The following is a 24,376-nucleotide window of genomic DNA, read 5'->3' on the forward strand; positions in this document are numbered from 1 at the left end:
TCCCTGTTCCACCGAGCACTACCAGGAGTGACTAAAAATAACAGTCACAAGCTGGCAGAGAGTAAATTCAGATTAGACATCAGGAGGCGCTACTTCACTGTCAGGGTGGCTAGGATCTGGAAACAACTTCCAAGTGAAGTGGTGCTGGCTCCTACCCTGGGGGTCTTTAAGACAAAGCTAGACAATCACCTTGCTGGGGTCATTTGACCCCAGGACTCTTTCCTGCCATGGCAGGGGGTCAGACTTGATGATCTGCTCAGGTCCCTTCTGACCCTACTAACTATGAAACTATGAAACATATCTCTATAGGGTTAACTAACCAACTTCTGCTTATTTTAAAAAGTAGAATAACAGAGTATTAATTTTGTGAACTAATCTTACCAGTCCCTGCCTAGCACTCTTTAGGGTGCATCTAATGTGATGCTACATCACCATAGCAATATGCTCCTGTGATGTTGTGTTCATGGGTATCTACATATGACAAGGTGCTACTTTGCCATAGCAATGTGTTCCCTCGGTGTATAGCCTGCTGCTATGGCAAAGCAGCAGCTAAAAATAACAGTGCACCATGCATACAGTACAGTACAGGCAGGTACCATGCTGTGATTCAGTACTTCCAAAAGGAAGTACTAAATTATGGTGCAGTACCAACATTGCTGTTGTGGCATGTGTAGACATGCCCTTAGAGAAGATCCGCCAAAATGCAAGAGACAGACAAATCGTCCAAGCCTGTAGCCTGTAATTTCAGCCCACAATTCTTTCAAACAATAATCTAAGTCAGTGGTTCTCAAAAATAAATGACCAGTCCCAACCCAGTGCCCCTCACTCCCAACCCACTGTCCCCCACCCCCAGGCCTGAATCCAACCAGTGTGTGTGGGGGGTGGGGAGGGGGGTTGTGGTTCATGAGTGTTCCCAAGTAGCTGTTTGCAGGCTGGAGCTCTAACAGCCTGCAAGGGGGAAACCACAGTTTCCCACGTTTTTCTCCTTTAAAGGAGAATCCATTTTTAAAGTTTTGTTTGCGACCCTTTCATATATTCTTGTGACCCACTTTTGGGCTGTGACCCGTGGGTTGAGAAACACTGATCTAGGTTCAAAACCTTAACAAACATGCACTCTAAAATAAATGTCTTGGTATCTGAGGTCAAAAGCAACTTGACAAGCTGCACAGCCACTTACTAAAATGTTTCTATGTTATTGCTATTGTTGCTATTATATAGTTTCTTTCCCATCTAAATATGATTTGTAGCAAGAAGTATATGTTCTATCTTTTCACTACTTTCGCTGGAATATGTAACTTGTTTCACTAGGGAACAGAACTTCATATTGAAATAAAAATCTTTTCCTATTCTTATGTCAATATGTCCTGCTCTAAGTGAACTATCTATATGAGTGAGAAAACAGTTCAGTCTTCTGGCTTCAGTCCTTAGCCTCCCAGTCAAGACTATCAAGTTGCCAATAATCCATTTAGCATAGGTTTCAATACATGTCAGATGGTAACAAGTCTCACTGGGACAGATTTTAAAAAGTGACTTCTAAGTAAAATTTCCAGACACTAGTAATCCCAGAAAACAATTAAAGTTATCTCATTTTCATTTATGTGTGCACATATTCCTATAACTTCTTTTTGCATTTCAACCACCTGAGTATGTACTTAATGTTTTGTCAAATATAGTTATATCCTGTTGATCATACTTGCACTTAGGTGCAAAGAGAGAGAGAAATGGATCATTTCATAGGGAAACAACTAAACTTTCTCTAAAATTTCCAATGTCCCCTTTTCAGCACAGGAAAACATTCAGGAAAATATTTTCCTGTAGTAGAAATGATTTTGAGCATGCCCCTACCAGAAAGTTATTCTTTACCCAGCAACCTTACTGTTTAAAATATGACTGTGATGATATTTTATGATGTTGGAGATCAAACTATTTCTTATTCTCTAAAATAAGAGATTCTGAAATAAGTATTCTGAAAATACAAGTCCATCACTATGGGGAATCAAATTTTTTTGTACATCTTAAATTTTAACTTAAACTTTGCGATACATTGACAAAATTATACGGGTGTTTTGATAGAAACATGAGTCTTCTCATTAGAAGCAAGCCAGTGAGTTTCTGTTTTCTGCTGCTGAAAACAGGAAGAGATTCATATTGCGGATCATTATTACTAATACACTTATACCCAAGAGAATACTTAAAAGACATATTGACAAAAATATTTTGCAGGAGAAAGAGGTTGAAGAATCTATATTTCATTCATCAGCAAAACTAGTGGATTTTGGAAGAACAAATTCTATAGTGTTAGTTTCTAGGGACCTTATATTTTGTTCTGATTTCACTGGTAAAGTCAATCCTGACTTTTAAATTCATAAGATAAAATGTATTTTATAGTATATGTAGGATCAATGTCATGAATTGATTTACTATATAAGTTTCTTACATTACTAGACAATAAGCTGGTCAGGAGCAACATGTTTCACTCATTGCTAACACAATGGAATTTAATGCAGGCAAATCAGGATTCTATGTGTAATCCAGTGCCTAGAGACCACTCTCCATCGAGTGAAGATCCTTCACAAAAGTACTATAAAGCTTTAATGATGACCTTGTACCTCCCTCACAAATGCATAATGCCCCACCACATACTCAACCTTAACATGCGTGTCAATGCTGAGTAGTGTATTCGGTAACATCGTTAGGTTCTAACTATGGTGTTGTGTTATGCTATGAAGGAGATGAATCCATTATGTGCAACATATTTCATTCTTTGTGGTAGCTAGGAGCAAATTTCTCATCATAGTCAATTAATACATGCTGTGTAGGTACTAGGTATATTTAAGATATGTTTTATAATGTGGTAAGTCCTTCTTCAAGCGTTTGCATGGGATGGAATGGGAAGGGGCTTATGTAACCAGTTTTAATCCCTCTTAAAACATTGCTTGTCTATCTAATAGGTCTACTTTCCATAAACAAAGAAATTATCTAATATATGTAACTGATGCAAGTTCAAAGTCAAGAAAGGAAAAGATAGACATTTTTCTATATTTACCTCTGTGAACACAACTCAGATTTTCATCATATGCTTCATTTAATTTCCATGTTAAATGGCTGCTTCTGCGAGGTCAGATTTTCCTTTTATATTAGCGTTCTAACATGCACTTGAGTGTGTATATGTGTGTGTGTATATATATATATAGCTGGCTGTTCTGAGGTTGCTTATTGCAGTGTAACTGTAGATAAAGTAATGGGGTGGGTGCTATTTCATTTCATCATCATCTAGTAATTATTTTTAGTCTTCACCACTGCAGGAAAAACTGAGTGGAGTTTTCCAATTTGTATATGCACATTTTAGCAAGATTTTTTTTAACACATTACTTTACTGATGCTCTTAGGAGTCAAACCAACAGTGTTACAAATACATTTACCTTTATACACAAGCTTATTCCTTTCCTTTTTCATATCTTTGATAACACATCTGGCAGAATGTGTAAATTATGTGTAAGAGTATTTGTAGGACTGTAGCCTAAATATGTCTTCTGACCAATTTTCACCCTTAGTGGCATTTACATAAGTGTCTAGTAATTTGGAGGCCCAAGGCATATTGACATTAATGGGATTTAGTTCCTAAATTACTTCCATACTTTTCCGCTCCAAACATGTACGATCATTAGGTAAGTCTAGGAAGAATGTTACCCTGTAAACTGCCTTCTCTTTTATTTTTTGTCTCCAACAAAGTTTCTCAATTCAGACAATTAATGGTTTTCAGTGCTCCAACTAATTTTCTGTAAAGGTAAAATATTTTTCATTTTAAATTACTGGACTGGAAAATTGCAAGCACTTAAACATTTATGAGTAAAAATGTAAGGGCCTGTGGTCTCATACAATATGCATGATATGGCACCATATTTATTCTACCCACTTGCTAAATTTGCTTAAAGTGCCCACTGTGATTTGTTTGGCAGAGTGTACATATTTATTTTTCCATAAAAGTGTTTTCAATGTCCTACAGAGTGTCATCTGTTGTTTCAAAGACATAACAAGAAAAAAAACATTTCTCTACATTTTCTGAGAAGGAAGGTTTTTTGGTACTATCTTTTTGGCTAGGTGCAGATATTCAAAAAGCCTGAGGCAGAATCGATCTAAGTTATGCAGTTTTCTGTAAGCAACGTAGTTTAGATCAGTAGTAAATAGAACACACACTTGCCCTTTGGTGGGGGAGGGTGCAAATCTTAGACCAGGCTACACCATTTTTAAACCAGTCATGTGTGCCAAACTTCTCTTCCATTACCGGTATAGACTGGTTCTGCATGCTGAACTTCTGTTCTGATATAGGTATAAACTGGTGCTGGTTTCCAATCACTTATACCAGTAAAGGTGTAAGAGTCTCTCTGTACCTGGCCTTGTTGTCTAGCTTGAAGAGCTACTGGGATTTAAGCTTTTGGGCTTAAAGTGCCCTCCCTCAGAACATTTTTTGATAGAGGAAAATCAGAGAACCAGAGAAAATTAGAGTTGGAAGGGACCTCAGGAGTTCATCTAGTTCATCCCATGCTAAAAGCAGGACCACCCCAACTATGTCATTCCATCCAGAGCTTTGTCCAGCTGGGTCTTAAAAATCTCCAAGGATGGAGATCCCACAACCTTTCTGGTTAACCAGTTCCAGTGCTTTACTACCCTTCTCGTGATAACGTTTTTTTGAATATCTAACCTTAACTTCCCTTGCTGCAACTTGAGACCATTGCTTCTTGTTCTGTCATCTGCTACCACTGAACAGTCTAGCTCCATCCTCTCTGGAATCACCCTTCAGGTACTTAAAGCCTGCTACTAAATCCTCAGTCTTCTCTTCTCCAAACTAAATAAGACCAGTTCCCTCAGCTGCTCCTCAGAAGTCATGTTCCCCAAACCCCTAACCACTTTAGTTGATCTCTGCTGACCTCACTCCAATTTTTCCACATCCTGTCTATAGTAGGGTGCCCAAAACTAGACACGGTACTCCAGAAGTGCCCTCACCAGTGCTGAATAGAGCCTAAGAATCACTTCCCTCAATCTGCTGGCAATGCTCCTACCAATGCAGCTCAGTAATCTGTTAGCCTTCTTGGCAACAAGGGCACACTGTTGACTCATATCCAGTTTATTGTCCACTGTAACCCCCAGGTCCTTTTCTGCAGAACTCCTGCTAGCCAGTCAGTCCCCGGCATGCACCAATGCATGGGATTGTTCCAACCTAAGTATAGGACTTTACACTTGTCCTTATTGATCCTCATGAGATTTCTTTTGGTCCAATCCTCCAATATATCAAGGTATCTCTTAGTCCTAGCTCTACCCTTCAGCATATCTACTAATCCCCCCAGTTTGGTGTCATCCACAATCTTGCTGAGGGCGCACTCCATCCCAATGTTGTAGAAGTCTGTATCAAAAGCCTTGCTAAAATCAAGGTACATCACATCCATTGCTCTTCCCACATTCACAGAGCCTGTCAGCTCATCAATGAAGACAATTAGCATGACTTTCTCTTGGTGAATCCATGCTGACTGTTCCTAATCACCTTTTCTCCTCCAAGTGCTTAGAAATGAATTCCTAAGGGACCTGCTCCATGATTGCTCCAGGGACTGAGGTGAATCTGACCAGGCTGTATTCTCTTTCTTCCCTTTCTTAAAGATGGGCACTAGGATGCTAAATGAAGTTTTAGGAAAGGTTTTACATGTAGTCATATGTAACAATAAAGTTGTAAATCAACTATTAAACATGAAGTAATAATAATTACTTCACAAAAACCACAAATTAATTGTGGTTAACAGCTTAAAATATGAAGCTGCACCAAATTCCTGGGAGTAGAAATATCAGTTCAGTTTAAGAACAAGGCCAATTTAGATCATTTTAAAATATCACATGATTGATTTTTAAGGGGGGGAAATGTAAGTATTTGGAGAAAGAAAAAATATCAGTCTTTTTAGAGATAAGAAATGTTAGCAATTACTCTTACACAAAAACTTTTTGCTCTCATATTAATTTAATAATTTTATCTTATATGCAAATGATTTTATATAGTATTCATTTTGAAACCATTATTAATATTCAGTTATATGCTCCAAAAGAAAGTCAAAGAAAAGAAAACAAACTTTAAAACAAAATTATTTATTAACAAAAATTATATTCTACTTTTTAAAAGGCTGTGTTATTATTAGGGCTGTGCAAAATTTCACCCAGGGTTTCATTTCCATTTTCATTCACCAAGCTGTTTCAATGCATTCTGAGCTCAAAACAGCTAAATAAAAAAGCAACAAAAGCCTTTGAAAAAGCTTTGAAACAAAACAAGAGCTCTTGAAACATTTAGAGTGTTTTGAAAAAAAAAGTTCTGGAACATTTTGAGTTGTGAAGTCAGGCTTACTTGGCTTCAGCACTGGTACCAGCTGGCAGCACCAGCCTCCTGCGATCTGGCAGGCAGATCAGGGGCTTGCACCCCTGGGAGCAGTCCAGCACAGCCCCTGCAGCCCTCCCAGGGATGCAGGTGAGCCCTGGATCTGCCTGCTGGATGACAGCAGGCTGGTGCTGCCAACTGGGGCCAGAGGCAGCACTGATATTCCCGGCATGGGCTGTGCCCAGCGCTGGTCCTAGCTGGCAGCACCAGACAGGTGGTTCTGCCGCCTGCGTCAGCTGTAGCCAGGACTGTCCCAAGGGCGTGGGGTGTGGGGAGGAGGGTGCAGGGCCCAGGGCAAATCAACTCATGCAGACACCTGCCTGTGCCCCAATGCTGCATGTCCTGGATGCGAAGAAACCACCACTGCTGCCATTGGTGGCAATGCCAGTGGCAGGGGGGAGGGGGTTGCAAGAAGCCAGACATAAAGCCAGCAGCAGCAGTGCAGAGTTACCACAGCCAACCATCCAGCTCCACAGGGCACCCCAAAGTGTGGGGCTCATGCAGTCACCCCAATTTGCCACCCCTAAGGATAGCCCTGGCTGCCACTGGCTCCAGGCATCAAAACCAGCCTCCTGTCATCTGGCAGGTCGATCAGGGGCCCGCAACCCCCAGAGCAGTCTGGCACAGCCCCCGCAGCCCTCCTGGGGGTGAGCCCCCGATCTGCCTGCCAGATGACAGGAGGCAGGTGCTGCTGACTGGGGCCAGTGTCAGCACCCATCTTCCCGGCATTAGCTGCATCCACAGCCGGTCCCAGCTGGCAACACTAGCCTCCTGTGATCTAGCTTGCAGAGTGGGGGCTCGCCTGCACCCCTGAGAGGGCTGTGGGGGCTGTGCCAGACTGCTCCCAGGAGTGCGGGCCCCCGATCTGCCTGCCAGATCACAGGAGGCTAGTACTGCTGGCTGGGACCAACAGCAGCACTGATCTTCCCAGCACTGGGTGAAGAATAGTCTATGGGCAAAATGTTGAAACAGCATTGAAAGAGCGAAACAGTTTCAATGAAAAAAAATGAAATGGTTTCAAAGTGAAACAAAACTCAAAACAAAACACTGTTCCATTGAAACAGAAGTTGAAGCAGAATGGTGCTGCTTCACACGCCCTAGTAATTATAATGCCAGTTTCATTTTACCATTAAGTTATTCATTCCAACCTGTTATAGTGTACAGTTAAATAATACAAGTGAATGAATCTAAAGTGGACAGTATTGTTCTGTTAAGCAATGTAATTCATTTTCTGAACCTTCTACTGTTTCAGTAAAAAATTATCAAGATCAAGAATGAAAATTAATTTCCTTTTAAAAGAGCTCTTTCTTATTTTTGAGCAGTAGAGATAAGTGTTGATTCTCTGATTGTTGAGTGAGCAAACAGGCTGCACTTCAAAGCAGGCTTAACATTTTCATGGAGAAAATTGCTATGGCTTTGTTGATACTGTTGTTAATATGCTTTTAATCAATGATGTTTCCTTCTCTTTTAGGAGCTTTACTGGTCATGAAAGCTGTTATCAGGACAGCCCTGGAGAGTAGAGTCCTTTATCCTCAGGTATGACAGTGACAGGGTGAGCTCAAATATAAGTACTCTCCCAAAAATGTAGCTCAGTCCATACTTTGAGAGAGAAACTCTTTGGGGCCCTTTGGCTGCACCAGTACTCAAACCCAGAGGCTAATGGAGTTGTGTCTAGACACAGAAGTCTGCCTGGATAGAACAAAATGCAAGCTTGGAAATCATAATAATTTCATCTGGGATTTTCAAGGGAGCCTGAAGGAGATAGTGTATTGCTTTTTGTGTGTGTAATCATGGAAAAATGAAAGTAATTTCATTATTCTAAAGAAAAAGTAGATAACAAATGTTTCCAGAACTTCAGTCTGAATACAGTTATATGTAGTATGGTGGTTTCAGTTCACAAAGATGGCTTGGGACTCATTATCTCTGCAGCTTGGTTTCACATGGGTTTGTACTACACTCTGAATTTTGCTTCACATAAATTAAGAACTCAAAGCAAAAACAGCTGAATTCACTGAGTTTTGCCCAGCCTTGTATGAGAATTAAATCAGTCATTCTTCCTCATAGATTTCACACCAAACCAGATATGAAAAACATTTGCATTAAGAAGTGTTTGCAGGGGTTTCTCCCTCCCCCTTTTTTGACAAACCTAAGCTGACTTTCAAAATTACAACAAAATCGTCATGACAGCTTTGTCTGGTTTTATATCTTTGTATTATTTAATATTTATATTACAGTAGTCAGGGTGCTGAACCAGAGTGATTAAGCAGGCCCGGTCCAACCATTAAGTGAAGTAGACAGTTGCCTAGGGTGCCAAAATTATATGTAGAACAAAATAACAGGAACATCACTCTAAACAACATCCCTGGCCAGCTACAGCTCCACCTTGGCCTAAGACAGGCATGGACAAAATGTGGCCCACGGGCCAGATGCAGCCCACCAAGCCATTCTATCCAGCCTGTGGGGCCCCTAAAAAATTTGGAAAATTAATATTAATCTGCCCTGGGCTGCCTGTCACGTGGCCCTCGATGGCTTGTCAAAACTCAGTAAGTGGCCCTCCACCCGAAATAATTGCCTGCCCTTGGTCTAAAACTTTTGGTTTGGTAAGGGGAGAAAGACCTCCCAGAAGTAAAAGTTCATTCTAGACTTCTTATTTTCCTCATATTGGAAGTGGTGAGGGTGCCGAAGTGCACAGTTCACCTAGAGCACCAATTACCCTTGGACCAACCCTGTGATTAAGCCATCTTCTTTCTAGCTCGAGAGGCTGAACCTTGCTCTGGGCTCAGGACAAAGGCCCAGTCCTGAGTCAACACTTGTGTAAATGCTGATTCATTCTGGGGAGTCAGAGGAGAGTCAGATGTGAATACTAGGCACATCACTCACTTGTGTGCTATTGACTATGGAAACTGGTATGTCTTATGCACTAGCTTTATAGGTCTTACAGGATCAGACAGACTATGGCTGACTGACTGCAGTACTTTTCAGCTAGCACACACTCCCCGCCACAAAAGCTTGTGACAGTCCAGTCATGCTCGTATGCCTTCTGCTTGAGTTTATTCATTGAGTAGGCTCAGCTTCTTTAAAATATGTGCAACTCTTAAATTAAATCATATAAAAAAGAGTACAGAGTTATATTAAAAAGACAATGATAATGGAGGACATTCACATAACATTGTTCATTGAAAGATCCAAAGCACTTCAGAAATTGTCAGAGAAATTTTGCTGTATTTTATTTACTGTACAAATTGAAATGTTTTTAGAATGTGATAGGCTCCTGGGGTCCTCTTTAGTAATGTAAATATGGTATGTGAATTTTGTACCTTATTTTCTACTGAAGGGGATAATGCACTATAGAAACCAAGTGCAGCATCCCCAAATATGCCAGTACATTATTTCTATGGTGTTATGTATGGAAAATTATGCAGGTGATTTCTCAGGCAAAACAAATTATATACCCTATGGAGAATATTTTTTCTACCAGTTATGAAGATCGGTCATTTTCTCCAATATATTCATTGTGTATGTAGCCATTAAGTTATTGGGGTAGAATCAAAGACCTGAAGTCTTTTAATGTAAGAAGACTTACAGATAACAATTCCTCAGCACTGTCCATGTCTCAATACATTTTTATCTTCATAAACTTTCTAAACTTTTTTGCTGTGTTTAGAACTGAAGTTCTTCTATAATGTAAGACTGAGACATGGACTAGATGATCCCTAAGATCCCTTCCAAAGTTCTGTGATTATCTTCCCTTATTCTTATCTGATCAGTAACTGTCAATCCTTTATCTATAAGGATTATTACTACAGGTAACTGCCAACATGCAGGCTTTCAACATTATGGCTTCACATCACTGAAATATTATTACCACCATATACTCTACTGTAAATCCAGATACTTTATAATTAAAGTCCATCATCCTATTGCAGTTACAGTGTGCTATTCTGAGCTCCTGGACACCTCTTTCATTAATTTTTCTTCGACATGCACATTTTCCAATGGAATATGAAATACAATTGGACTCAAAAATTCAAAGAGTTTGGTGGCTTTGTGCAGCACAATTAAACCAGAATTATGTATCCTGGATACTGTGCTGCTGTAGAGCCCAGAAAAGTCCTCCAGCAAAAATTAAACAGTTCTCTAAGACATATTTACTTTATGTTGCCAATAAATGTAATGTTATAGACTGTAAGACACTGTCTCCCAAAACATTCTCATTAACAAGTTAAGGAAATACAGACTAAATGAAAGCACTATAATATTGATACAAAGCTGGTTGGGTCACCATGTTCAACAAGTAGCCATTAATGGCTCAATGTCTAGTTGGGAGAAGGTATCAAGTGAGGTTGCCCAGGGGTTTGTCCTGGGTCTGATATTGTTCAACATCTTCACTAATGATTAGGATGATGAAATTGAGAGCATGTTTAGCAAATTTACAGACAACACCAAGCTGGATGAAGTTGCAGGCATTTTGGAGGCAAGGCTAGGATTCAGAATGACCTGGATATACTGCAGTCATTCAGGTGAGATTCAATGAGGGCAAATGCAAAGTCCTGCACTTGGGATAGAATAACTGCAGGCACAAATAAGGTCTTGGGAATGATGCAGTGCCTAGGGTTTGCAGTACATTGTAAGCTGAATATGAGCCAACAGCATTCTGTTGGTGGGGAAGGAAAAAAACACAAAAACACAGCAGCACACTGAATCATATTAAAAGGAGTATCACTTGGAAATCATGGGAAGTGATTCTTGTACTGTATTCAGCACAGGTGAGGCCTCACCTAGAGTACTGTTTCCAGTTCTGGGCCCCACACTTCAAGAAGGCTGTAGACAGGTTTTATTCCAAAGTCCAGTGGAGAGCAAGAAAAAATATTAGAGCTTGGGAAGCAAGACTTATGAGGCAAGGGTAAAAGAACTAGAACTATTTAGTCGGGAGAAGAGAAGATTGAAGGGGGATTTGATAATAGTCTTTAATTACCTGAAGGGTGATAACAGAGAGGATGGAGATGGGCTTTTATCCAGGACCAAATTGGACAGAATTAGGAGCAATGGTCTTAAGTTGCAGTAAAAAAAATTTAGTTTGGAGAGTACAAGGAAGTTTCTGACTATGAGGGTAATCAAGAAATGGAACAGGCTACTTACAGAAAATGTGAACTCTTTATCCTCCAAAACTTTCAAGCCCACATTAGACACACACTTGGATAGGATGGTTTAGCCCAGAGTTAGGCAAAATACGGCCCACGGGCTGGATCCAATCCATACAGCCCATGGGTAGGACTCAGTCGCACCTAGCCCAGGTCCCATCTGGCCTGTGGTGATCCTGCCACTCCCAGGTGCACAGCGGGGCTGGGACAGCTCTGCAGCTGGACTCCAGTTCTAGCCAGGCCAGGCAGCAACAGCTCCCTCCAATTGCCACCACCACTGACCCCAGCCCCATAGAGACTAGTGGGAATCCATGTGCACAGCCCCAGCCCCAGCCCCAGCCCTGGCCCACCCCACACCTGCTCCAGACTCATTCTGGCTGAAGCAGACAAGCTCTGAACCAACTGAGACCCACTTGCACAGCCCCAGCCCCAGGTTGCCCATGCCTGCTCTGGACCTGCCTACCCTTGATGAATGGCAGCAGCAACAGCTGGGTGGAAGCTGCTGCTGGGCACATGGGAAAAGTGGTCCCATCCAGTTCACTGCTGCTGGATCATTTTTGCTGCAACCACCCAGACCCCGTGCCCAAGCTGCCCTGCAACTTCTCTCTGCCACTGTTACCAGCTCCACCAAAGCTGTAAGAAGGGCCCAGCAGCAGTGAGTGGGGATGTGGCCACTTTTTCCCTGCACCCAGCAGCTTCTGCCTGGGCACTGCCATTTCCACTGCTGCTCAGCAAGGGTCTTAGTAGTAGTTTAGGATAAACATCTCTAAAATATTTATAAAAGTGTTGATATTATACAGGCAATGTTTCTTTTTATAAATTTCTGAAGATTACTGGTTAAATTACAGGCAGAAAAACTGGAATAATAATATTTGAATTATAACCATAATAAATCTGAAAAAGGTATATTATATGACTGAATAAAATTAGTTACATATGCATATATACACATAACTCTCTCTAAGAATTTGAAACCCTTCTATTTGCATTTAGCTATTATAGCTATTATTTTGTCTTTTTTTCCACAATATTGATTGTGACATGAGGGGCAGGGAGAGGGAGGACTGCCTTTCTGTTTGCATCAAATACTTCTTCTATTGAATATAGGAAAATTAACCCTTGTTTCCATGGAAAAAAACATTGTTCATCCAATACCCAAATAAGCATGGCTATAGTATTGTTCCATTTATGTATTTTTATTTTCTCCTGTACAATTTAACACACAAATTGAGTGGCAGGATATGTATAATTCCCTATACTAATATAGGAAAAGGAAGAAGCTAAGATGTTACTGCATCTCCTGAAAGTGACACACACAAAAGACCTAAGCACCATTTTATCACCTACCACAATTGAAAATAAGTAAATTACGATCACCTGTAAATGTAAGTTATTGTTATTAAGAATAATTAGCCTGAGATGGATTCCCAAGGAGATGTCATGATTAAGCAGATTTCCTAATGAAGCACTTTCAAGTTAAGCAGAGAAAGTGAAGTGTTACTGAGAACTTTCACCCTGAAAGACCAAGGTAGTCAAACTTCTTGAGCTAATATCCAGTATTTGCATTCTGTGCTTCAGCGGAAGTGAGAATTTGCAAAGAACACTAGGACTAGGACAGAAGTTACACATAAACCAGTATAAGTGATCAGAAATTGGCCTAAACCTGTAATAGAATAGAAGTTGAATGCACATAGACCAGTTTCAAAATGGCAAAACCCCATTTAATATAGATTTGGATGGATGAAGTATCAGATTTAATTGGTTTAAGTTAAACTGGTCTATTGAACTTCTGTCCTAGATCCTGCAGCAAATTGCTTTAGTTCACTGTCCTCCAGCGTCCCAGGTGCCTCTCACAAGAAAGCATGCTAGAATCAGTTGGTCCTTATCTAGCAGCCCAGCAACACCCCCTGGCTATCACAGACAGGAGCCAGAAAAGTACCTGTGGCTGGGGAGAGAAAGAAAGGGAGAGGTGGGAAGGGGAATGGAGCCCCCCACCACACAGCCCTGACTCTGAGCCAGCATAGGTGGGGGCCACACAGCAGGGAGCTTCCATCCCACTTCTACAAAGTGCCTTCATCCCTGCCATCTGGCACAAGCCCTTCAGGGTGCCCAGCATATCTTGCTGGCTACTGCTGGTATTGAGCTCTGGCAGGATGCACCAGGCAACCCAGAGGACTTGTGTCAGGTGGCAGGGATACAAGCACTTCATAGAGGAAAGTATTAGGCCTGCCACCCAGCCTGCCTAGTGCATCTTGTCAGAGTCCAACACCAGTGGCAGCTGACAGAATACACTGGGCAGTCCTAGGGTCTTGTGCCAGGCGGTGGGGCCCAGTCCCTCCCTCTAACAAGCATTCCTATCCCTGCCTCCTGGCACAAGCCTCCTAAAAGCTGCTGCTGGTGCCAGGCTCTGGTAAGTTATACTGGGAAGCCGGGGGGGTTGTACTGTGTGGCGAGGCCCAATCCTTCCTTCTAAGGAAAGCTCCTTTTCTCACTGGTCAACATGAGCCTCCCAGGCTTCCCAGCACATCTTGCCAGCTGCTGCTGGTGCTACGCTCCAGTGGGACAAGTCAGGCAGTCCAGAAGGCCTGCACTGGGTGACAGGGATGAGAGAACTTCATACAGGAAGGGCGGGAAAAATATGGCCCATGGGTGACATTCAGTCCACCAGCCCATTCTATCTCGCTTGCAGGAGCCCTAAAAAATGTAGAAAATTAATATTTATCTGCCCCTGGCTGTGGGCAATCACCCCCATCTTCAGAGCTAGCCAGGCCAGCTCCTGCAGTCCTGGCACTGCAGCCGTAAACCATGTGGTGCCAGCCAGTGGGTGGGCGGGGGGAGGAGTGGGGAAAGGCTGCGGCAGGTAGGGGAAAGGGGCAGCAAGCAGACATGTGGAGTGCAGCAACAGCTGAGTGAGAGTGTGGGGCCTGTGCCAGTGCCCCAGGGCCAGCGCCAGCGCTAGTGGGGCCCACAGCAGGGTGGCAGGAGCACTGGGTCTGGGCTGTCAGAGGCTCCATACCCACCCACCCCCACACCTGTCCACCCCCCCACAAATCCCACACACAGACACACACCCTCCCCCACACCCCACATACCCACAGACCTATACCCACCCCTCCATATTCCCCACACCCTCCTACAATATACAAGAATAAGACTTTATTTTAAGCTATTATACTATGACCTCTATGGACACTACACAAACACATGTAAACCAGGAAAAAATATATATTTTAAATTAAGTTACTCAATGGTGGGCCACTCGGGCTCTCCTGAGAGGATGAGGATGGGTGCAGGGGTCCAGGGAGGTTGGGAGCAGGTGTCTGACAGCCAATCAGGGATGGCCCCACTCAGCTTCCCTCTGCCTTCCTTGATATACTAGGATAAGAAGTGGGAGCTTCCCCCCCCAGCTTCTGGCCTCAGCAAGTACAGGCATTTTTGTGTCTACCTCCACCAAAGGTGACCATGAGTTCCCTTCATTCATGATCCAATTTACACAGCTTAGAGAAACCTGCATAGATTGGATCAATTCTGCCTTGTGCTTTTGACTGTCCACTTAGCTTAGATGAACAGAAATCTAAAGAGAAGCTCCCCTTTACAATCAGGTTGCTATATACAGCCTTCACATCCACATTCCTGAAAGTCCATTTGATTTGTGGTGCCAATTTTTGCTTTGGTTCCTCCCCACCCTGGCTCAGCTGTGAGAGGAACCAAAATAAAATTGGGGTCCCCAAGCTAGTATTACATTTCCATTACTAAGAAAAGATAGCTATGACTGAAGACTGCCACCCACTCCCCTCCCCAATTTTGAGAAGACCTTAACTTATTTATCAATTCTCATCTATTTAAAAATTTGCTGTGTGTTTGATCCTATAACTTTACCAAAATTGTCAAGCAAAATTACTAACTAGCTACTTTAATGTCTATCCTTAAAGGCTAACTGCATATAATCAAAAAGCCTGAGCCTGAATTGATTCCATCTTTACAGGTTAGTCTAACCTGCATAGATTAAACCAATTTGAAAGTCAATAGATATTCACTTTTGATTCTGGAAATGTGGCCATATGCCTGCAGTGGCTCAAGGTAGAAGCTGGGGGGTGCAAGAGTGATTCCTCCCCTCCCTTCATCAGGAGCCTCAAGGCCAGAGAGAAGCTGACTGGTGGTGGTGGGGGGGGGGTGCATGAATAGGACCTGGCAGGAAACTGAGTATGATTCGGTAGGGGTTTAAAGCCCCACCCTGGCCTGCAGGGACCCCAGCTGAAGTGTGCCTGGAGGGGAAAAGGAAAAGTAGCCTTTGCCTTTGCCCAAATGAGGAGGGGTGTTGGGGGCTGTGGGCACACCCCAGCCAGGGCAGTACCTCAGATGAAGGGGGGGCAATGAGAGGGATCAAACTCCCCTGTCCCCTCACTATCCCATGGGCACAGAGACCCCAGCCAGGATCTACCTGGCCTTCCTCCTCACTGGGCACTCATGCAGGGTGCATAGACAGATGCCAGCTAGTATGGCCCCACCATCTGCCTGCCTCACCCAGGGCTGAGGCTGGGGCTGGGGCTGGGGCTGGGGCTTGGGCTGGGACTGCAGGGTTGATCTCGGCCAGCCTGCAGGAGACACTGATGGAAGGTAGGAGAGGCCAGGTTGGGCTGGTTTTCAGGGGCAGGGCCCTTCCATGCAGGCTGTGGCTTGGTATGGGATTACAGGAAATGTGTGCCCAGATTGCTCTCAGGCCCCTGCACCCATGGTGGGCTGGGTTCTCATGGAGCTGCAGCCAGCTGGGAAGGGCCTTGCCGCTTTGGCCTGGCCTGGCCAGCATCTCTGTCCCTACCCTCAGCAGTGCCCACAGCCCTCCAGACTCAGCCCTGAGTGAGGCAGGTGGATAGTGGGGCTGTCCTGGGCTGAGCCACAGGGGCAGGGCCCTTCCCAGCTGGCTGTGTCTTCATTACACTCCATCCTGACCTGGGTGCAGGGAGCTGGGAGCAATCTGGGCACATAGCTCCCATGACCCCAGCCCAAGCCACAGCTGACTGCGAAGGGCCCTGCCCCTGCAGTCCAACCTGGCCCCTCTGTGCTTGTGTTCACCCTCAGCAGCATCCACACGTGGGTCCAGCTCTTCCATGCAGCCCTAGCCCCAGCTCCAGCCTCAGGCCCAGGATAGGCAGGCAGATGGTGGAACCATGCCAGCCAGCATCTGGCCATGCCCCTACCCCTACCACTGGAGCAGTGGGGGGTTGGGGGGCTGACAGGGAATAACCCCCCTCCCTTCTCCTTTGCCTTAGGGGACCATGCCAGCCAGTATCTGGCTACACCCCTGCCCATGGGCAAATACTGCCTCCTGAGTCAGGGGGTACTTGTCCACCCAGTGGCCAGTCAGTGACCAGCCAATCACACCGACCGGGGAGGGGGGTCCCCCCGCAGCCAATCACACCAAGCGGGGTGGTGGTCAATTGCACCAACTGGGGGGAATACCCCTGTGGTAGATCATGTCATCCGTTGGGAGGGTACTCCTGTGGTCAATCATGTGCACACACACACACACACACACACACACACACACACACACACACACACACACACACACACACACACACACACACACACACACACACACACACACACACACACACACACACACACACACGCTTGTTGAACAAAAAACTATTCACAGTGGTACTGTAGACCAGGAGGTAAAGGTCCTTCTACAGCCATATATGTCTGTCACTGATTTCTTGTATCTGAAGTTTTTTCAGTGAGTGACCATTACCTTATAGCTGAATGGCCTTAAATCACTGACTTTCAGAGCTAACTCTCAAGGTGGATTAAGTTCAGTATGGTTGATCATTTCAGCTAGAACAGCCAGGAAGTTATATCTGTCAAAGGCAGCTAAGTACTGCCCTCAGAATACACCACTTTCATAGTTCCTCTAAAATCTCTTAAGATATCAACAGTCCAGTCACATTCTCTCTTCCTGCTCTTTCTGGTGTAAGAATCCAGACGTCAGTAAACAAGGATTAATAAATCGTTAAAAGATTTTAAAAATTATCTTATTTGAATATTTTGCCATCATCTTGTCTTCTAACCAGATTCTTATTTTACTCTTCATTCTGAATTTGATTAATAAATTTCACTAATTTTAAAATGCAGTGAGTAACAGAGATAATTCTATGCATGTTTTTCATCTCATAGAAAAGAAACCTCTTAAATTTAAATCTCCTGTTCCTACTATCATTTTCTCTACTATATTCTCCTAATAGAGTGCCATCCTACATCATAATGATTATCATTTTAGAAAGACCCCTGTGCCTGAAGCACCCTTCCACAAGCAGGGCCAAAAAAAAGGAAAAGAGAAAAACTTACCTCACAGAGCTGGAGGAGCCATGGCAAACCCCACTACAGTCAGGATGAGCCAAGGAGCCGGCTAGGGCCATGGCAGATCAAAGGCTGCCACAGCAGACCCAGCCACCGGAATCCAAACACCAGAAAAGAAGAACAGCACGGGAAAAGAACAAAAGAAAAAGGAAAGTACTACACCGGCGAGCAAAGAGGGAGCAGCTGGGTCAGGCAGGCAGCCAATAGGGAACTGCACCAGTGGACCCAGCAGGAGATTTAAGGGACTCCAAGGGAGCATCCCAGGAGGAGACAGAAGGAGAAAGGAATCTGAGAAGAGACGGAGAGAAGGGAAGAAGCCCAATGAAGAGAGGAGAACAGATAGAAATACGTTTTAATAATCCAGGGCAGAAAAAAATTGTTGTATATAACAAATAAATTGGCAAAATCATTAGGAACTGTAAACAAACAAAAGGATATAATGGATAAGGGAAGCAAAAGGACACAGAGAAATTTATGAACTAGGGATAAGATAGAGAGGTTTAGGAACAAATATGATTCTAACAAAGGTATTTGTACATTAAGAGTAGGAAATGGTAGAATCATCACAAATTGCAAAAAATTGCCTGTCAACCTGACACAGCTCTGTAAGCCCAGGAAAAGGGATAGAATATCTTGTACAGTATTTGATTAACAAAATGTAGGTGAGTAATAAAATTAACATTAATATACGTGCATTCATGAAACACAGATCCATGTCAAAATCACTTAGTAATCAAGTAATAGGGTTGATGCAATATAATTCTGCAAATCACAGGCCATTTCCAACCCAGTCACCACTACAGCTGGAATCATAGCTGCAGTTACTACTACCCCCTAGAGCAGAAGCAGGCAAAATACAGCCTGCTGGCCATATTTGGCCCACCAAGCCATTCTATCCAGCCTGTGGGTGCCCCTCTGAAAGCCAGTGTGGGGCTCCTGGCACTATAGGTGGGAGCTGCACATCATCGAGCCAGGTCAGGCCAGGCTGGCTTGGGCAGGCTGGCTCTGTGCCTCTCCATGGGGCTTCCAGCACTCCAACGGGAAGTCCCATGTGGAGGCACACAGCTGGCCCGGCCCAGTCACATGTGGCTCCTACTTGTAGTGCCAGGAGCCCCACATGCTGATATGGAACCAGCCTGGTTTGGTTTGAAGGTGAGCAACAGTGGGCTGAGCAGGTTCCATGCTGCCACATGCAGCAACCAGGATTCAGCTGGAGCTACGCATCTCTGGGAGGCTCTGCCTACAGTGGGCCAGGAGTTCCTCAAGAGCTCACCACCTGCTGCTGCTGCCAGCAGTGAGGGCTGTGCGCCATGGGGGAGAGTGTGGTGGGGAGGCTCACATCCACCCACAAATCCTACACACACACATCCCCACAAACCCCACACCAATCCACACACAGCCCCACACCCACTCCCACACCCATGCACACACGCTTGCACACCCAGCCCCCAACCTGCTACAAGCCCCACACCCCTTCACAACTCCCCCCAAAACACCCACACTCCTTCAAAAACTGTACCCCGCCACAGATCCCACACACACACACCCACACACAATATACAAGAGTAAGACTTTATTTTGAGCTATTTTGCAATCACCTCTATATACACTACACAAGCACACATAAATCAGGACAAAAGTATTTTTTGAAATAAAATTAAAACATGTTACAGTAGATATTTGATTTTTAGTATATGCTTTGTCTTTTTTCTGGTTCCAAGATGGCAAATCCCCTCCTGAAAGGAGTATTTCCAGGGGTAAGGTAGTGGGGGTGAGAGGGTGATCATCCAGTGGCAAAGGTCAAGGGTCAAGGCAGGACTTCCAGTCCCAAGATGCCGATCAGGGGATGGGGTACCTGGCAGGGTTACCGTTGCAGCCCTTTGCAGCCCTCAGCTGGATGCCAAAAGTGGGCATCCAGCTGAAATAATAGCTCACTTCTGCCTTACAGTGACACTTCTACCCACTACCTAGGTGAAGCCTCCTGCTGCAAAAATGCTACTGAATCCCACTACCACCTAACCACTGCAGAAGCAACAAGCTCCAGAGGCAAATAAAATGGCTCTGTTGGCCAAATATAGCCTGCAGGTTTCTGACCCCAGCTGTGAGGCATTTAACTTGATAGCTCATGATATTTGATGAAGAAACTAGAACAATAAACATAGCACACATTAAATTAATCTTTAAAAACTGGCTAACTGACAACTGTTAAAATGTAACTTTGAACAAAAAATCTTCACTGAGGGGGCTCCTGCTAGGATCAGTTATCACTCAGGCACCCAGGGCGCATCCAGATGAGCCTGTACATGCCTCTTGCAGCATCTCAGACCCCTTTGAGACACTGCAAGAGGTACATGCAGGAACAGGAAAAGGTTCCCCCACACTGCAAATTTTCAGCATGGGAGCAAAATTAGACCCCTGGATATCCAGGGGTAAACAAAAATGGAGCTAAAACAAGCGGGGCAGGGCACGGTCCCAGACTATGCCCTGAGGCAGCCAGAGGATGAGTCCTCCACAAAGATGCTCTGGCTGCCAGAGCATCTGTGTGGTTGGCCCTCACCCAGGTGCTAAAGCACGCTGCCTGCAGTGTTTACTTTCATTTCCTGTCACAGCACCTCAGGCCTCAGAAAACAGCTTGGAGGGCTGCATGGCAGCCCGCGGTCAGTATGTTGGACAAGCCTGGCCTAGAGGGACTGGCCTCTACTGGCTATGCAGTCCCCATCCAGGTCTGGCAGATGTGCAGCAGGTCACAGCCAGGCAGCAGCCTCCACTGCCAGACTGCTACAGTGGGTAACGGGTGCAGGGGACTCTCAGGGTTTTCATCAAAACATTTTTAATATTATTAGAAAAACCCTGCTTTAGATTATATTGACATATATCACCAAAAAGTCAAAACTCCTCTTTTCTCAGATTCAAGCAAAAAAACCCAACCATATTTAAACAAATATAAGATTACCCTAATTATAAGACAAGTCTCCAATAACTAGATTCTATATGTGGAACATTTAGAAATGTATTATAATTTTCCAGGTACAGAGTTTAATTATTGGAGGTTTCCCTTGACTTTTTCCACCTCCCCCTGATACAAGAGGGAAAATAAATCTGGGGGGTCAAGTAGCCCCCTTTCCCCCCATCTTCTTTCACCTTCCCCCCTTCTCTGATGTTCCCCTGAGCACCTGAAAGTGAGAAGCAAGTTTAAAAACACTAACCTAGAAATAAACATACCTGCAGTAACTTGCATATGGGGAACATACTACAGGAACCCATAGACCTAGTTCATCCAGAATTTTTAGTTTTCTCTCTTTTGAAATTGCTGCAAGTTTTAGCACAGGTACTCCATAAACACACGTTTAAGCAACACTTTTGTACATACTTGTATATAGCACAAACTAGCAAGACAGTAGTTCAAAGCCATATGGCTCATGATTTACCATAAAGAGAATTGTTCTAGGTCTCAGCAAAAACAACATTATTTCAAGTCATGATGACACCACAGCTCAGCACTGCTAAGCATGTGTGTATACTCCAAATACTGCCGTGAGGAGAATGAGAACAAGAAAAGGTTAAACAAGAGATTACCATGTCAGCAGGGGGGAGAAGAATACAGAAAGCTGCTGAAGCAACACCAGAAATGGTGGGCTGCAGCGTCCTGTCCCCTTTTCAAGAAACAGCTGACCTGAGCATGGGCAGCCTGGCCAGGTAAAAGGTAATCAGAATGACAATTCAGAGAGGGAGAAGAGACCACTGAAGATGCCAGGATATTTGGTGGAGCCCATGGCTGAGGAGGAGTGCGGACACTGGCACAGAGACTCAAGTGAGGCACCACAGAAACCTCCCCATGGACCTAGAAAGCCGATGAGAGCATTCTGGGGCCAGTGGCGACATTCAGATCCAGAAAAAGAACAATAATTTGCTCCCTTAATTCTCTTGCTAGGAAATGGACAGGAGGAACACTTGGTACCTTAGATTAAGGAAGTTCTGACTGAACTGCAAGAGGCAGCCACTCTTGACTGGGAAACAAGATAAGAATTAACCCTTGCCTAATACTAATACTTCAAGTCTCAGCCCTGTGCACTTTATAGGGCCACAAGCACTTGGTTAGATAGTAAGGCAAGGTGCGCTTTGGATAAGGCTTAGAGCTAATTGTAGTAAAGCTGATCCACACTAAGGTGAAATAGTGCGAAGAAGTGCAGCAGACATTTGGGTTGGAAGCATCTGACAAGACTAGGACAGGCAGGAATCATAGAGTAAAAAAACTTTGAAGCTGGAATCAAGATTGGGATGGCTCTGATGAGTAACTTACCTAACAAGCTATTTAACATCAACCTGGCTTCATTCCCTGCCCCTGTCCCCAGCTCCATCAGCTCCGTCCCCACCATCATGGTGGTGCTCCAGCCACTGCCTCCTGTCCCAAATGCTCTTGGAGCACTCTGGTTGTTTCAGACAACCAATCAGAGTGTGAATAAAACATTATGGACAGACAGACAAAGGCTTATATATATACAGAATGATTTCAAGCCAGACCAGATCACCCTGTGCAGCTGAGGCACAGGAAAACCAGGTCTGGTCCCACTTTGTGGATGGTGGGTCACACTAATCATATGCAACAGGCTGAGAGAGAGGGCAACAGAGTTTTGATTATGCTGTTTGGGGCCCTATTGGGTGATATTTGCCAGACATGTAAGACTGGTTTAAAAACAGGATTGATTGGAAATGAGGGGGAAAGGTCCAGCTGAGCTGTGGGACTGAAGAGAAAGATGCAATCTATTCAATGTTGCAGCTCACCATGACTTGAAAAAGAGTCAGCACTGAGTGAGACTATGCTCAATGGACACTACCATGTATCTTATTAAGATGTATTATGCTAGCCTATCTTGCTAAGTCTATTCCGTCGCAGAGGAAAGGCAGCAAAAGGGCACAGCAGACCCCTTGGCTCTGCAGAGAACTAACGGACCTCCTGCGTCTAAAAAGAAAGACCTACAAAGGATAAAGGACTGGACCCACCTCCAAGGAGGAATATTCTGAACTGGTCCGGACCTGCAGGGAGCAAACCAGGAAAGCCAAGGCTGTGACTGAACTCCAACTGGCTACAAGTATCAAGGATAATAAAAAGTCATTTTTTTAAATATGTGGGGAGCCAGAGGAAAAGCAAGGGCAACATCGGACCCCTGCTAAACCAGATGGGACAACTGACAACTGATGCCCAGGAAAAAGCCAACTTGCTAACTGGGTACTTTGACTCAGTTTTTTACCAGTCCCAAGAGGTGCCCCTGCCCATTACAGGACAGGAACGCCTGGGTGAGGATGATTCCTTACCTCTCCATGAATGCTGACCTTGTGAAGGAACACCTTAAGAGGCTGGACACCTTCAAGTCAGCCGGCCCTGACAGTCTACACCCCAGGGTACTCAAGGAGCTGGCAAGCATCATAGCTCAGCCACTGGGACAGATCTTCAAGAACTCCTGGTGCTCTGGTGAAGTGCCCAACGGCTGGAAGAAGGCCAATGTGGTGCCTATCTTCAAGAAGGGGAGGAAAGTGGACCCGGAAAACTACAGGCCCATCAGCCTGACCTCTATTCTGGGGAAGGTCTTAGAAAAGATTATCAAAAAGGCCATACTTAACAGACTGGCTGATGGCAGTATCCTGAGGGATAGGCAGCACAGGTTTGTTGCAGGTAGGTCTTGCTTAACCAATCTTATTTCCTTTTATGACCAAGTGACCTATCACCTGGACAAGGGAGAAGAGATTGATGTTGTATATCTTGACTTAAAAAAGCCTTTGATCTGGTATCCCATGATCACCTCTTGGCAAAACCTGCCAACTGCAGCGTTGGCTTCACCACAATTCACTGGCTGGGGAATTGGTTCCGCAGTAGGACCCAGAGGGTGTTGGCTGATGGAAGTCAATCATCATGGTACGCTGTGACCAGTGGGGTCCCTCAAGATTCTGTCCTTGAGCCAACACTATTCAACATCTTCATTAATGATGTAGACATTGGTATCAGAAGCAGACTGGCTAAGTACTCTGATGACACTAAACACTGGGGTAAAGCATCCACACCTGAGGATAGGATGGTGATCCAGGCTGACCTTGACAGGCTCAGGAAATAGGCGGACAAAAACCTGATGATGTTTAACACTGGAAAATGCAAGGTTCTCCACCTTGGGAAGAAAAACCCGCAGCATGCTTATAGGCTCAGCAGTGCTAGGCTGGCTAGCACTACGGAAGAAAGAGACTTGAGGGTCATCATTGACCACAAGATGAACGTGAGCCTTCAGTGTGATGCTGCAGCTAGTAAAGTGTGCAAAACACTGGCTTGCATCTATAGATTCTTCTCAAGAAAATCCTGGGACTTCATTCTCCTGTTGTACTCAGCCTTGGTGAGGCTGCACCTGGAGTACTGCATCCAGTTTTGAACTCCACAATTCAAAAAGATGTGGAGAAGCTTGAGAGAATCCAGAGGAGA

General features: G+C 44.3%; 2 long non-coding RNA genes across 3 annotated transcripts in view; one reads left to right on the forward strand and one right to left on the reverse strand.

Moving 5' to 3' along the window:
- The window catches only part of LOC109300907, a 76,617-nt gene that overhangs the window by 23,133 nt on the left and 29,108 nt on the right, over window positions 1-24,376 (reverse strand). The gene's annotated exons all lie outside the window — the stretch shown is intronic.
- LOC109300908 overlaps window positions 20,628-24,376 on the forward strand; it is a 20,994-nt gene continuing 17,245 nt past the window's right edge. The window contains exons 1-2 of the long non-coding RNA XR_002098366.1: window positions 20,628-20,725; window positions 22,976-22,978. This is a non-coding gene — a long non-coding RNA (uncharacterized LOC109300908). The remainder of the gene's footprint in view (window positions 20,726-22,975; window positions 22,979-24,376) is intronic.

This window comes from Gavialis gangeticus, unplaced genomic scaffold, assembly GCF_001723915.1.
Source record: "Gavialis gangeticus isolate Ggan-Ray unplaced genomic scaffold, GavGan_comp1, whole genome shotgun sequence".
NCBI classification, from domain to species: domain Eukaryota; kingdom Metazoa; phylum Chordata; order Crocodylia; family Gavialidae; genus Gavialis; species Gavialis gangeticus.